This window comes from Macrotis lagotis, chromosome X (genome assembly GCF_037893015.1).
Source record: "Macrotis lagotis isolate mMagLag1 chromosome X, bilby.v1.9.chrom.fasta, whole genome shotgun sequence".
NCBI lineage: Eukaryota > Metazoa > Chordata > Mammalia > Peramelemorphia > Peramelidae > Macrotis > Macrotis lagotis.
The window spans coordinates 51,335,871-51,353,240 of NC_133666.1; positions in this window are offsets into that span (position 1 = coordinate 51,335,871).

Genomic DNA, 17,370 nt, shown 5'->3' on the forward strand with positions numbered 1-17,370 from the left:
AAAAATGCTTCAGAAAGAGGAGAAATTTTTCATAACTGAGGCTGGGGAAAGAATTTTTAACCAAACAAGGGAAAAAAGAGGTTGGAAAGGAGAACCAAATCAACCATTTTCATGACATAAAATTAAAAATAGTTTTACACAAACAAAATCAATGCAACTAGGATACAAAGGGACTGGGGGCGGGGGGGATCTTTGCTTATATTCTATGCATCAGGCCAGATTCTCTTGTTAGCAGTTTGATGAAAGTCCTGTCCTCTACCATAGATTTATCTCAATCTTTTTTCCCTATTCAAAAAGTGGTTTGCTAATCATATCCATGCTTTGCCTCTCATTTCATTTCACTGCCTCTTCTCTCCTTTTCTCCTTATCTGCTTTTTCAAGCTAAATTCACAGAGCCTTCTCCTTCAGTAGCCATTTGTGTGCAGGAGATAGAAGCTAACTTCATTTTTACTATGGTTTAATGTAAAAATACTAGTAGTATTTCTCGAGGAAGATGTTCTGCTAGAGAGACCAGGGGAATGAGATGGGGAGAGGGGGCCAGGGGAGAGGAGGTGAATGATAGATTTCTGAAATCTCAGGATTTGGTTCCTGGGAATCTCAGGCCTCCTCTCCTCTGGAGTGTTAAGTGAAATGGAATCACAAAAGTTAGCTTCCCCAAAATAAACAAACAGAAAATTCACCTCTAGCTCTATTCAAGAGTCAGGCTAGCCCTGGCCTTGAAAATACTGGAAAATGCATCTGTTGCTTGGGCCCTAGGAAGGTACATTAGCAGTTGGGTAGTGTCAGGTTGACAAAAAATCCAGACAGGGGATGATAAGTGCTACCAAGCCGCAAGTGGTTGGCCTCCAAATGGTGGTACATCCTTTCCTCCTCCCTCTCACTCAAAGTAATTACATTAATGTTCAGGGAAATGGCCCACTTAGAAAAATCATTTCTCCAGGCTGAGTCTGATTTTTATTCTTCATATATTGATACATCGATTCTCTCCCCCTGTCTTCTGCCCAGAGGCAAATCCTGAACCCTTTTGCCAAATGATTTTGTTTGCTATTCAGTAACAACCTATATTTGCCAGAACAGCCTGGTTCTCATATGGCAAGTGGGTGAAGACACCATAATAATCAAGCATCCTTTTTATGCCTTGGTTGGTAGCATGGAGGGATGGGAATTAGGTAAGGGGAAGAAAGACTAGGAGAGATGAGAACAAATCAAAGGAAAGTACAAATTAAGGAATCTTCTTTTGGGGCTGAGAGGGGGTGTGTGTGTGTGTGTGTGTGTGTGTGTGTGTGTGTGTGTGTTTGTGTGTGTGTTAAAAAGAGCAGGTAAGGGGCAGCTAGAAGGCACAGTGGATAGAGCACTAACCCCGGAGTCAAGAGGATCTGAGTTCAAATCCAGCCTCAACCACTTCAAAATTACCTAGCTGTGTGACCTTGGGCAAGTCACTTAACCCCATTGCCTTGCAAAAAAAGAGCAGGTAAGATGTGAGGGTGAATCTCAATACTTAGTTATTGTGTGACCAAGAATAAATCATTTAAACTCTCTGAGTTTTCTCATCTGTAAAATGGGAGAAGGAATTACCTAGAGTACCTCCCTCCTGGGACTTGTTATGAGGCTCCAATGACTTGTAAAGCACCATGTAAATGTTAGTTACTGTTAAAATGAAGTCATTTGCTCATTGTATGTAAAAGATACCAACAAGAAAATCTGCTGCCCTCACTGAGGAATGGCATTAGGGACTTTGCTAATCCCAGACCATCACCACAGTAATAGCATTCTCCCTGACAGATCGTTAATCCTGGTTAGTATGGGTCTCAGCACAGGAGGTCTCTCTAAATAGGTTAAGCATTTATCTGAACCATAAATATGTAAGCCACTGCCCAGAGCTAAAGTCCTTTCTGATGTGAGCTCAGGTACAATCTTATAGGCTTAAAACATAACAAATCTTCTTCTTAGTTCATGCCACCTCCCCTTGAACCCTTTCCCTCTCTCTCAGAATATTAAATTTCTTTCCAACTCTCCTTTCAGGGTAAGCTGAATATCTCTTCTGTAAGCAAACAAGGCATTCAAGCTTCTTTTAACCATAGAATCTTATTTCAGACTCTGATAAAATGAGGAGGGACTAGTATTCAAGCTGCTTTACCAAGAAACTAATCAATATATCTCACTCTAAGGTGAGTACCACCACCCCTGCATCCAGAGTAATTTCATCTTAGTTTCCTCAAAAACAAAACACCAATAATCAAAGTCTAGAACAGGGATTTTCCATCTATTTTGTATCACAGACCCGTTTGGCAGTCTGATGAAACCTATGAACTCCTGCTCAGAATAATGCTTTTAAATATATAAAAATACATAAGATTAAAAAGGAAATAAATTATATCAAAATACAGTTTTTAAAATACTTAAAAAAAACAAAATCATGGACTCGAGGAATAGAGAAGGTTCTAGAAGCCTAAGAGTACTATAATTGCTAGTCTCCCGGGTTCCCAGCACTCTGTTTGGAGCTATATAGAAGGTCGTGAAGGTCCTTTGTGTTAAACTTCAAAGATGTGGGAGAAGGCATGAGCATCATCCCTGCATCAGCAGGGAGATAAAGGTAAATGTCTCCCTGAGGGAGCCAACTGTGGCCAACCATCCCATCTCAAAGAAAAATTTCTGCAAACATTTGGAAAGAAGTTCAAGTAGTACCAAGGAACCAGTGAGGACTACACAAGAACTGGTGACTTCTAAAAACCAGAGGAGATCTTGGACCATAATAGTCCAAAAGGCAAAAGATGTAGGCTTTTATAATAATCAATCAAGATAATCCAAAATAACAACCCGCAAAGCTAAATATCCTACAGAGGAAAAATAAATCTTTAATAGAATAGAGTAGTTATAAACATTTCTTATGAAAAAGTCAGAGATAAGTAGGAACTTTGAAATATAAATTCAAGAAACCTAAAAAGGTAAACTTATTGGAGCAATCAGAAGATAATATGCAGATATCATGCTAACATCTAATAGGGAAAAAGAAGAAACAAATGTCACTTCATAATCTTAAGATCTTCAAGATATTAAGGCTATTATTAGGTAACTAGGGAGTACACTGGACAGAGTGACAGGTTGAGTCAAGATCAGAAGCCAAGCACTTGGTCATTCCATCAGTGCAATAATCAGGAACAATTTTAAGGGATCTGTGATGGAGAATGCCATCTGAATCCAGAGAAGGAACTGTGAAGTTTAAATAAAGACCAATGCTTATAGTCTTCGATTTTTAAAAGTTGTCAAGTGCATAATGTAATTTTGCTATCTCTAATGTTTCATTCTTCCCTTTGGATCTGATTCTTCTCTGACAACCCATTCAATTTCGATCTATGCTTATTGTGGATGTAAATGTAAAAACCTCTCAGATTGCCTTCTGTTGGGGGGAGGAGGGAGGGAAGGGAGGGAGGGAGAAAAATTGCAAAGCTCAAAACCCTGCAAAAAAAAGGTTGGTAGAAACCACCATTGTATATAATTGTAAAACAAATAAAATATTTATATAATAAAAAAGATCTGAAGTCAAATCCAACCAGAGGCACTTATTAGTTTTATGACCACAAGCAACTCACTAAGCCTCTGTTTCCTTACTTTTAAAAGAGATGATAATAATAATAATACCTAGCCAGGCTTTTTATGATGACCACTTAAGGTAATAACTTATAAAGTTCTTTGTCCAGCATCTGGCACAAATTAAATACTATATAAATGTTAACTGGTATTATTAAATGAGAAAACAAAGGACCTGGGGGAGATTATTTCTGTTATGAAAGTTTTAAGAGGGAAAAGAGAGTAAAAGGAATATACAAGTGAAGAAAGGAGGAAAAAAGGAAATAGAACTGAATATAAGAGAATGGAATCTGAGAAGATTATGTAAATAGTAACAAGGTAGAGGGAAAAGGAGGATATGGAAATTTTTTTAAAGTCATAGAAGGAAACAAAAATAAGCACAGGGAAGGAATGTTTTGAAAATAACATATACAGGGTGGCTAGGTGGCACAGTAGATACAGCACCGGTCCTGGAGAAAGGAGTACCTGAGTTCAAATCTGGCCAGACACTTAATAATTACCTAGCTGTGTGGCCTTGGGCAAGTAACTTAACCCCACTGCCTTGCAAAAAAACCTAAAAAAAAGAAAATAATATATACAATGATAGTTTTCTTAAAAGCAAGAAGAATGAAATGGAAATTCACAGTGTTTTATAGAATCTTATATTTATGTTCTACTAAGCACATAAGAGGAATCTAGGTGGCACTGCAATAGATAGATCACTAGACTTGGAATCAGGAATGTTTGTCTTCATGAGTTCAAATCTTGCCATAGATACTTACCATCTGTGTAACCCTGGACAAGTCACTTCACCCTGCTTGCCTCAATTTCCTCATCTGTAAAATTAGTTGAAGAAGGAAATGGCAAACCACTTCAGAAAGAAAACTCCAAATGGGGTCATGAAGAACAGGATTGGAATTATACCCAAAGGGCAACAAAAATGAGCATACCCTTTGATCCAGCAATACCACTACTGGGTCTATACCCTGAAGAGATGAAGAAAAAGGGTAAAAACATCACTTGGACAAAAATATTCATAGCAGCCCTGTTTGTGGTGGCAAAGAATTGGAAATGAAGTGAATGTACTTCAATTGGGGAATGGCTTAGCAAACTGTGGTATATGTATGTCATGGAACACTATTGTTCTATGAGAAACCAGGAGGGATGGGAATTCAGGGCAGCCTGGAGGGATCTGCATGAACTGATGCTGAGTGAGATGAGCAGAACCAGAAAAACACTGTACACCCTAACAGCAACATGGGGGTGATGATCAACCTTGATGGACTCGCTCATTCCATCAGTGCAACAATCAGGGACAATTTGGGGCTGTCTGCAATGGAGAATACCATCTGTATCCAGAGAAAGAACTGTGGAGTTTGAACAAAGACCAAAGACTGTTCCCTGTAATTTTTAAAAAAACCCATAATCATATTATATAATTTTGCTATCTCTTATACTTTATGTTTCTTCCTTAAGGATATGATTTCTCTCTCATCACATTCAATTTGGACCAATGTATACCATGGAAACAATGTAAACGACTGCCAAATTGCCTTCTGTGGGGGGGGGGAGTGAGATTACAGGGAAAATTGTAAAACTCAAAATAAATAAATAAATTGAAGAGGAACAAAAGAACAGGATTGAAATGATTCAACAATAAGAAATATATATATATATATATGAACCCATATTAAGATATGCAATCCACATGGGGAATCTAAATGTATAGACATGAATCACAGGTGGCATGGATCCCTGGAATTCTCAAAGGAGACTATTATTTCCTTCTTTTTTTAAGATTTGATTTATTTTGAGTTTTACAATTTTTCCCCCATTCTTGCTTCCCTACCCCCACCCCCACCCCCCACAAAAGGCAGTCTGGTAGTCTTTACATTGTTTCCATGGTATACATTGATCTAAATTGAATGTGATGAGAGAGAAATCATATATGATTTCCTTCTTGAAGGGAGTAGAAGGGTTGTGGCTGGGTGCTTGTTCCTTTCCTTGCCTAACTCCAAGAGAAGTATCAAGCTAGAATTATATTTACCTGTTCTCTTTAATCTCTCTCTTGTCTAGGGGTATGAGTGGTTTAGAAGAAAAGCTGTTTCCCTGATTACTCACATCTAAGGAAGAAGAGAGTCCTTAGCTTACATTCTCTAGCTAAGCTCCTTCTAACTGAACATTAGTTATGCAAAAGATCATCACAGATAGTAAATAACCGGTAAACCCACGTATCAAAGCAAATAGCAAAGGGAAATTAGAAAAGTTCCATGGATTAGAATACATAGTCATTCCTGCTAGAACATGTTTCAAAAACCGGAATTTGTTCCAATTTGATATCTTCAGCCTATTTAGAATTTCATGTTTGCTTCTATACAATTTCTTAGATGAAAAACAGCAAGAATGGGTAAAAGTGCACCACTTCAAAATAACTCATAGGGGCAGCTAGGAGGATAGAGCACCAGCACTGGAGTCAGGAGGACCTGAGTTCAAATAAGGCCTCAGACAATAATTACCTAGCCGTGTGGCTTTTGGGCAAACCACTTAATCCCATTGGCCTTGCAAAAACCTAAAAAAATAACTCATAAACTACAACCCTTCCTGATTCACTTTCACAGACAAATTTTTTTTAGGTTCTTGCAAGGCCAATGGTGTTAAGTGGCTTGCCCAAGGGCACATGGCTAGGTAATTATTAAGTGTCTGAGGTCAGATTTGAACTCAGGTCCTCCTGACTCCAGGGTGCTCTATCCATTGTGCAACGTTGCTGCCCCCAGTTCTTTGTTAAACTGGATAAAGTGCCATGTTTATCATTTATCTTCTGCTGCGATAAGAGCTGTGAGTGGAGAAGGCTGGGTCCTCACCAAGGCCACCTCCTTCTCCTTATAACTTCTAGATCTGGCCTACACAATTAGTAGAAACCAGAGATGATGCCACTATTTCTTGTATTATTCATGTATTTCTCGATCACTTAACATGTATGTTACCATTTGTATTAGGTTCCTACTCTTTTTTCCTATGTCACTGATAAAGTTTTTGAGTACTATATTGCTAGCCCCATTTTTTTTAGAAACCTTGTGGATTTTGGCTCAATTTTGCATGGTGAGGTGCTTTGGGGGAATGCATATGTGGAGTAATAGCAGGACTGTTTATACTAAAGACTAAACAAGAATGAAATGAGTTCCTAGAAAGATGAAATCTCATCTCATGGCAAGAGAGAAGACTCAAGGAGGTTCAGTCAGGGAGGTGGTGGAGAACACTTTCTAGTTGTGTGACTGGGCAAATCACTTATCTGCACTTTTGCCTATGAATCTACAGAGAGAGAGAGAGAGAGAGAGAGAGAGAGAGAGAGAGAGAGAGAGAGAGAAAGAGAGAGAGACATATGCATAGATACAGACTGTGTATCATAAGAGACAGAGAAGAGTCCAATTTGGGTTGGATTTTATTCTTAGAGCTGAAAGGGATATTCAAGAGTATCCTCCTCCTTTTGTAGATAGGAAAAGTAGCAGAGTTGTTCTTCATATCTATTTCCCCTAGACCCAAACCCAAAATTCTTTGTTATGTACCATGCTCTCTTATGCTACTTCTCTTGACTTAACTTCTATTTGCCTCACTTTCCTCAACTGTAAGATAGGGATAGTGATACTACCTATCTCAAAGGATTGTTATGAGGATCAAATGAGATAATGTAAAGGACTCTGTCCATAGTGTGGTACATAGTAGGCATTCTGTACATGTTAGTTATTGTCATCATCATTATTTTTTAGGAAGATTTGATTTATTTTGAGTTATACAATTTTTCCCCTAATCTAGCTTCCCTCCCCCCCACCCCCATGGAAGTCAGTCTGGTCTTCTTTACATTGTTTCCACATCATTATTATTATTGATTTTTGCTGCAGCTAGAGGTTAGGGAAAGCGCCTTGGATTTGGAGCGGGAGAACCTGCTCTTCAATATTGGTCTTCCTGGGCTCCATTTCTTGGAACTCAGACCTTGAACAGACATTGTAGTTAGACAATGAGCTGGAGCCAGAATTAGTTGGGGAAAGAACAATTTGTCTGGCATTCAGCAAAATGTACAGTGACCTCAGACTGCTCCTCGACGCTCATTGTCTTTTTCCCTTTTCCTTATTTCCTTTCTAAAATAGTTTTATGATTGCATTTTATTTGTAACAACTGATCTTGCCCAAAGAACACCCATATGAACTGTTCCTACCAAGGACCTTTCCTAAATTAGTTTCTTTTTTAATGATAACCAGAAAGGAGGGATAGGATTTGAAACTTGGACAGTCTGGCACCTTTGACCTTTTCCAGAATGCTGTTCCCTTTCCCTGTTGACTTTGAGTCTGTCATTGATGTAATGTGTACATTGTCTTTGAATCAATTATGAAGCATTTATTAAGCACCAACTGTCTACCAGGGACTCTGGATCCCAGTCTGGGGTTACAAAGAAAAAGAATGAAATAATCCCCACTTTCAAGGTATTTGCATAGTAATACAACATTGCAGTCACTGGTGATCATTTGTCTATTTTAAATACATTTGTTTTTTCCTTCTGAACTTAAACACCAAAGAAAATGGGCATTTTTTTGAGAGAAACAGATATTCAGAAAGAGAGAGAGAGAGACAAAGAGAGACACACACAGAGAGCAAGAGACAAAGACAGAGAGACAGAAAGAGCAAGAGAAAGAGACAGAGAGTCAGAGACAGAGAAAGAGGGATGGACTGACAGAGAAAGAGAGAAAAAGAGATAGACACATAGATAAAGAATTTTAGGTATAATGTTGAACCTCTCAAATGCATTTCAATTTTATTATACACACATATTTATAATATATATATATAAAGAGTAAATATTAAAAATCTAGGGTTAAAACAAAATGACAGAACATGTAGGTTAGATATGAAGTTTTACTAGGATTTACCAAGGAACCTACAGGTTGGCAGTCATCTATCCAAGATGACGACACTGAAGTGAGAGAAAGGGTATTCACACTTGAAAAGAACAAGGGGATCATTAAAAGCTTCTGATACCTAGTGAATGAGGTTACACATTTGCTCATAAATATGTCATCCTTACATTCCATGGAGAAAATGGCTATCTCTCTTGTACCTGATTTAATATTTAACAAATACCAGAAACCTATGTGGTTGTTACAAAGATAGCTAGCCAGGTTTCCCAAATTCTAATCATCTCTCTTCCTGTGATAGTTAGAACAACCCAATAGGACAGATAGAAATTCCAAACTCACAATCCTTTGTTACAGATTAAGAATTTAGACTTTTCACAGTAGCATAGACTGTAAAAATTAACTTTGATTACATATATGCATATATATGCATATATACAATAAATTTAACATGTAACTTTTAAAGCTCTTGTGTTATTTGTGATTCTGGTCTTCTGTCCTCTTCTGTGCATTTTAATTTTTTAATTTTTAAATTATTTTATTTTATTTAAGGCAATGGGGTTGAATGACTTGCCCAAGGTTACACAGTTAGGCAATTATTGTCTGAGGGAGGATTTGAACTCAGGTCCTCCTGACTCTAGGATTGGTGCTCTATCCACTGCATCACTTAGTGTGCATTTTTTAATAAAGTATCTATGGGGCACTGAGGTGGCACAGTGGATAGAGCACCAACCCTGGAGTCAGGAGGATCTTAGTTCAAATCTGCTCTCAGATACTTAATGATTGCCTAGCTGTGTGACCTTAGACAAGTCACTTAGCTCCATTGCCTTGCAAAAAAAGAAAAGGAAGAGTCAAAGTTCAAGAGTTCAATAAATACATGTCTTTTTAAAAAAGTATCATAGGGGCGGCTAGGTGGCACAGTAGATAGAACATTGGCCCTGGAGTCAGGAGGACCTGAGTTCAAATCCAGCCTCAGACACTTAATAATTACCTAACTGTGTGGCCTTGGGCAAGCCACTTAACCCCATTGCCTTGCAAAAACTAAAAAAAAAAGTATCATAGTGACCCTCTTTCTTTTTTCCTTTTTTTTTTTCCTTTGGTTATCTGATATAGCCCCTGTCTGCATCCCATGAACCTCCCTAAAATGAAAAAAACAAAAAGCCAAAGCCCCTGTAACAAATACACATTATCAAGAAAACACTGGCTGTACCTGAAAACATGTATCTCATTCTGCATCTTGATCCAGTACCTCTCTATCAGAAGGAAGACTGACCATAATTTCTTCAGTCATTCCCTATTTGTTGCCATCAGTCTTTTAATCAAACACCAGTATTCTCCTGTGATATGGAATGTCTACATAGCAGAAGGCACTATGATCGCCAAGCTGTCAATATGGCAATAGAAGACTGCACAGTGGCTGGTAAAGCAAGGGGAAGCATGAGGATCTGCACTAAGAGGTGGAAGAGCTGGGATCCCCCAAAGAAAGTTGGTAAGTCATGTAGTAAGAGTGAGACAGACAAAAGGCTAGAGCTGTTACACCGGTGGTATTCCAGACCCAAGAGGAAGGTTGTCAAGATGGTGGGCAGATTTTCTACAGAGGACTAGTCAAATGCACGTATGAGAGTTGCACAAGATGAGAAGATTTAGTTGACTATAACAAAACTAAGTTAATGGAAGCTAGGTGGCGCAGTGGATAGAGCACCGGCCCTGGAGTCAGGAGGACCTGAGTTCAAATTTGACCTCAGACACTTAATAATGACCTAACTATATGGCCTTGGGCAAGCTACTTAATCCATTTGCCTTGCAAAAACCTAAAAAAAAAACAACAAAAACTAAGTTAAACAATCACTAGTTTCTCCCTGCCTCCATGGTGGAATGGAGAATGGGCTGGAAAAAGGGCCAGAAAAATGGGCCTAGGTCAGTTCCAGTTCCAACCACTGCTCACAGTCCAATGGGGAGGTGCCAACTACATAGGAGATGCTCACGAGGGGCATGGTGGGTTATTAGGAGGAACAAAGAGAAGAAATCTATGGTCACCTGGCTCAAGGACCTCCCTGGGCTGCTTGCCATACATCAGAGCCCTTTAAGGCTTCTTAAGTGCCTTCTTCACAATAACCCTTGGAGGGAAGGGCTACAGTTACTAATGTGCTCAGAACTCTGAAGCTAAATAAATGGCTTTTTCTTCCCCTTGAGATGACTCAAGCATCATAAATTTGGTCTCTGAATTGTTGATCCACAGGAAGTTGGACATCAGCCTCCCACTCACTCGACTCCCTCTTCAAACCTGTAACCATGGTGATATGTCCCTGGAAGGACCATGTGTTGAGGTGCATTAGCAGAGCCCAATTACTGTTTTCCTTCAAATTTTTTTCCTATTAACCTAGAAGTAACCTAAAAACCTTCTTCCTCTTCTTGCTTCCTTTCTATCCATCTCTCTGAGATAGGACAAAGATGTCTATGGAAATGACTTGAGCATGTGAGTGTAGACAAAGGACTGCCACTGTGCTAGCCATTTCCATCTGCTGAAGACGCCAGGTGTTCCACCATGTCTGTAAATACGTTATGTGGTTCCGTGTACATTTATTTCTGTTGGTTGTCTTTTCACCATGGAATAGAAGTAGGTACTGGGTTTTCGAGATGCAGTAAAACCCCTTAGTAACATAGAGAGGAGTTTACATTTTTCACAATTCCTTCCACAGGCCCCACTCATTTTCTCTTTTGTTAAAGAACTGAGTCTCCCCTTTTTTGCCACAATTTGCAGACATATTTCTTAGACAGATTTAGTCAATACCCCCATTATTTGTTACAAAAGTCAGCCCCCCCGAAGAGCAGAAGATTATTTTCTCTATGAATTTAGCACTGCCTTTGGAATCACAAACACTGCAGCCACGTCACCCAAAGGGTCCCGCATGTAAGCCATCATCCCTTACCAGAGCTCTCTAGGCTCAATCATGGGAACTCTCAATAATTAGTCCTTTCAGTGCCTAAAGCACCCAACTCAGAATCTCTGTTAAAATAAATATATGACTTGTGTTTAGCCCTCTCCTAGAGGAAAGGGCATATAAGCCAACTAAAGCTTACAATAAGTATTTGATTATAGAATATTATTTCAAACTATAATGAACAGAGGAAAGAAACAAGAAGGTATCATCTAACTATGAGATGCCCTGGCATTGTGTGAGGTGCTTTGATTCTCCCAGCAATCCTGGGAGATAGGTACTACTATTAGCTCCATTTTGCAGTTGAGAAAACCAAGAAAAACAGAGGTTAAGTAGGTATAGATATAAGATATATATATATATATATATATATATATATATATATATATATATATATATAGACAGAGAGAGAGATATATATATATATACACAGAGAGAGAGAGAGAGAGAGAGAGATACTCACACATTTGTATTGTGTAAATGCACATAAAGGCCTGGACAAGTCACTTAAACATTGTGGGCCTCAGTTTTCTCACCTCTAAAATATGAATTCTATTAGTACCTACCTCAGAGGATAGTTGGAGGAGCTAGGTGACTGAGTGGATAGAGCACTGGGTCTCGGATCAGGAAGTCCCAAGTTCAAATACAGCCTTAAACAGTCACAAATTATGTGATTTTGGACAAGTCACTTAAATGGAATTTTTGCTCAGTTTCCATAACTGTAATTTAAAGATCATAATAATTTAGGGATTGCTGTAAGGATCAAATGAGATAATGTAAAGAGAGTGTTCTTTAAACCTTATAATTATAAAAATGTGAATTATTATTATTATTTTTATAATCCCAATCATGTTGTTCATAATCTGATCCAGAAAAGAAATTCTCCTCAATGGTTCAATCTTTTGAAGGATGGAATCATCTTAAAGTCAAATCCAGAAATGATTAACTGCTTAGCCTTGTGCATGGAGAGAACTGCCATAAGCTATTCAAGATCACTGAAGTTGGCTGCCCCCAGAAATATGAGCAGTTATGTCCTTTTTCTCGTCTTCATGGTTAGCATTCAGATCCAAACAGTCTTAGACAAGACTCTGTCTTGCTGTCGTTCTATATTTCATGTTCCACAGACAACTGAATAGACCAATAAAATAACTGTTATTTGTAGTGAATAAAAGGATTAGGATGTAAGCTTATCCCTGGCAGATTCATGGCATCCTTGGTACAATTACTGTCAATGTTATCATTTCATTCTCATTTTGTCAATGTAATTCCTGTGATTATCTGACAAATACATTATCATTTCTCATCTTATTATAATTGTTATTATCAAGTTCTTAACACAGGGAATCCTTTATTTGGCACAGGGGAAGAGACTATTAATCAAATCCAGAAACATTTAGTGATCATCTATTATGTGGCTGGCACCTTGCTAAGCTCTGAGGACACAAAGAGGCAAAAGATAGTTCTTGCCCTCAAGGAGCTTACAATCTAACACTAAAATACAAAGGTAAAACTAAGGTAGAATACTTTGTCCTTACAGAGTGGGCAGTCTAATAGGCCAATGAGATGGAGAGGTAGGTAGATAGACTGGAAGGATTGGTGGATAGGAGCCTCAAACAACTCTAATCAGGGATCCTAGGGTAAGTGACACATCTATCTATTTGGAAAAGGGAAGCTGGGAGAGCCGGAGCAAAATTAAAAATAATACAAATCTATTATCTGGGAAATTGCAAAATACTCACAAATCACCTAGGAAAGTCCAGTCCCTGTTTAGGTCGATGGTACCGGACAGTGGCAAAAGGCCTGAATTTGGAGTCAGGGCAGCTAGTTTGAAACTTACCTCTGCTACTTTCAAGGTAAGTGACTCCCATAAGATTAAGAATTGAACAAATGTTTGCTGACTAGTGCAGTGGACAGAGCACTGGACTTGGAGTCGAGAAGACCTGAGTCTAAAGTTGATCTCAGATACAACTAGGTGGCCCAATGGATAGAGCACCAGCCCTGGAGTGAGGAGGATCCAAGTTCAGATCCAGCCTCAGAGCTTGACACTTGCTAGCTGTGGGACCCTGGACAAGTCACTTACACCTGACTGCCTCACATCCAGAGAAATCTCCATTTGTCCTGATGCATATCTGACCACTGATGATGACTGTGGAAGAGAAAGTGAGGCTGGGGAGTTAGCGCAGCTCCTCTTCACTCAAATCCAGTTAATATACTTGCCACGGCATCACCTCCCTGATCTTCAAGAATGAAGGATAGGGCAGCCAGGTGGTGCAGTGAATAGAGCACCAGCCCTGGAGTCAGCAGGACCTGAATTCAAATCCAGCTTCAGACACTTAATAATTACTTAGCTGTGTGGCCTTGAACAAGTCACTTAACCCCATTACCTTGCAAAATACTCAAAAAAATTACACAGAATGAAGGACAAACAGCAGCAACAGCTAGTTGTGTGACACTGGATGAGGCACTTAAACTCTGTTTTCCTCAGTGTCCCTATCTGTAATATGGGGATAACAATTGCACCTACCTCTCAGAACACTTAGCATATTAAGTAATAAATGCCTATTCCCTTTCCTATTCCCTTTCTCTCTGCCTCAGTGTCCTCATCTGTCAAGTTCACTCTCCCACACTTGACTTCCACTACAAGTTCCTTCAGGAAAGATGCAAATGAGTTCCAAATATTCACTTTAGAAATGAACCTTTGAAATCCAACTTATTGGCAAATTGGGGCCTGCCTACCTGCAGTCATTTTACAAAGAACAAAGAGTTGCTTGTACTCACAATCATAATCCAGATTTAATTAATTCCCTTTTCCAAATATTTATTCTGTGTTGTGTCACAAATTTTCACAGTCCTTTCCAAGAGATAAAAACCATCCCTAATCCCACCCCCAAACAATTTTCTAGTTGGAAAGCCTCACAAATAGGGACAAAAAAATAGGACATGCTATCCCACCATCACTTAGCTCTGCCTCAATAGCCCTTACAAACAGGTTATTCTGCCTCCTCTCAAGTCAATCTAATCAGTATCTACTATAATAAGATCAGGCATCAAGGAGGAAGAAGCAAATGGTACCAGCAATGGCAGTATAGTTTTTGTTCCCTTCATGCTCAGTGTTTCAGGTACAGCCCCTGGTTAAGAGGAAAGGGGGTTCCATGTTCTGTTTCATCCATACCTTTGTAGTTGTAATAGCTTCTGCCTTAAATGTCTTCCATTCAAAAACCTACAAGAGACACACTGATGCACTGGTGATGAAGTTGTGAATTGGTCCGGCCACTCTGTTAAGCAAACTGGTACTATGCTCTCAAAGTCACTAATCTATGCATACCCTTTGACCAGTGATACCACTTCTAGGCTTATACCCCCAAAGAGATCAAAGAATGCAGAAAAGGGTACAAATATGCAAAATTATTTATACCAACTCTCTTTGTAGTGGTAAAGAACTAGAAGCTAAGGGCATGCCCCTCAGTTGGGGAATGACTAAGCAACCTTTGGTATGTGAATGAATGGGATATTAATGTGCTATAAGAAATGATGGAAAGAATGGTTTCAGAGAAACCTTGAAAGACTTACAAGAGCTAATACAGAGTGAAATGAGAAGAACCCGGGCAATAACTAATGTAACAATTGCATTATAGGTGCAGCTAGGTGGCACAGTGGATAGAGCACCGGCCCTGGAGTCAATTTTCCCTGAGTTCAAATCTGACCTCAGACACTTAGTAATTACCTAGCTGTGTAGACTTGGGCAAACCACTTAACCCCATTTGCCTTGCAAAAACCTAAAAAATGCATTGTAAATGCTGATCAGTGCAACAATCAATCACAGTTTTAGAGGCTCAATAGCATGCTACCTCCTAACAGGTGATGGACTTATGATACAGAATAAGACCTACATTTTTGGACATGGCCAATAGGGGAATTTGTTTTTCTTTCCCTTTTGACTTGTTACAACACTTGGGGTATTTAAAAAAACCTCTTTATTCTGGTTTAGAGAAAGAAGGAAGGGAGAAAGAGTTAGAATTATTAGAAAGAAAAGAAGAGAAGAGAAGAGAAGAGAAGAGAAAAAAGAAAAGAAAAGAAAAGAAAAGAGGGTCACTGAAACATTTTAAATGCACAAAAGAAGTTGGAAGGAAACACACAGGACATCTTTGAAAGTTACAGGTTGTGTATAACTTACATTGAATTATTTGCCTTCTCAATGAAGGGGATTAGGGAGGGAGGGAAGGAGGGAGAAAATTTGGAACTCAAAGTTATAAAAATGAATGTTAGGGGTGGCTAGGTGGTGCAGTGGATAGAACACTGGCCCTGGAGTCAGGAAGACCTGAGTTCAAATTCGACCTCAGACACTTAATAATTATCTAGCAGTGTGGCCTTGGGAAAGTCACTTAACCCCATTGCTTTGCAAAAACTAAAAAAAAAAGCGTTCTCTCCTCATTTCACATCATTTAGATCTACCCCTGATACTTATTTCCTCCATTTTAAAAATGAATGTTAAAAATTATTATTACATGTAATTGGAGAAAATACAATTCCAAGAAAATAAAAGAAAGCTATATGCTGAATTTATCATATCCTTAAAAGGAAAAGTAGGCTATATACACAATAGAGATTCATAGCTTCATATACAATTATCTTTCTATATCTCCTACTTTGTATATGGAAATATTTGCGCTTTTTGGTGTTTGTTATTTTTTTTAAAAAAATCCTCCTCAAAAGTCACCTCTTAGGGTGGCTAGGTGGTGTAGTGGATAAAGCACCGGCCTGGGAGTCAGGAGTACCTGGGTTCAAATCCAGTCTCAAACACTTAATAATTACCTAGCTGTGTGGCCTTGGGCAAGCCACTTAACCCCATTTACCTTGCAAAAACCTAAAAAAAAAAAGTCATCTCTTCCCTTATTTACCTCCTGCCTTTATCCAGCAAGTTCTCAGAAGAAATGGAAATGACGATCATTCAGAAGGCAATGAGGAGGTACATGGAAGACATAGGCAGGCCATCATACAATAAAAAGGAGTTACAGTGATGAAATGGTATAAAACTCAGATGTCAAGCTGGCAGTCCACAAAACTCACACAGATTCAAATGATATTGGGAAAGTTTCACAAAATCAATAAAAACGAAATATAACATAGATAATGTTCATTTGTAGTTTTCTAAGTCAATGCATAGCTCACAGAGACCCATTTCTACTTGAGTTCACCACCCCTGGTATAAAGGATGTCATTTACAAACTGTAGGGTCAAAAAATTAGATTAACTGGTCACCAGGCCAAATTGAGGCATCATTAATGGAGGAGTCTCCTGGTTTCCCTGGCTTCTTTCAGGACCACTAAAATCTCACCTTTCCCAATCTCCCTTAATTCTAGAGTCTTCTTTCTGTTAATTTTCTCTCATTTAAGTTACTGAAAGCTTGTTTGTCTGCAGGTCAACACCCCCATTAGACAGTGAGAGCAAGGACTATCATATGTCTTTCTTTTTATCCCCAATGTTTAGCACAGTGTTTGGCATCCAGTAGGTACTTAATAAATGTTTGCTGATTGACTGACTGACTGACTGCTCTCAGCTGGGGAAGGGAGAAGGAGAAAGAGAAGGCAGAGGAAGGTTATTGAGCTGTCTAATGATTTCCAGCAACCCACGTCAGGAGAGCTTTGAGCAAATATCCATAAAGCTGTGAATATCTCTGTAAATTATGGCTATGAGTCACTCAAAATCTCTCTGACATTTAAATTCCAATAACTAGCTACTTTGTTCTGGGTCTTTTTATAAAACATTCTCTCTTTAAACCATCTCCCCACTACTGATAATTCAAAAAAAGACAAAGCTCATACAAGGGTTTTGTATACAAGAGATGCTCAATAATGATTTGTTGAATAGAACTAAGTGAGAAAAGAAAAGTCCAGAAAATGATCCCAATAAGTCAGGACTTGATAATGCATAGGAATTGCTTTTCTACACTGTAACTAGGG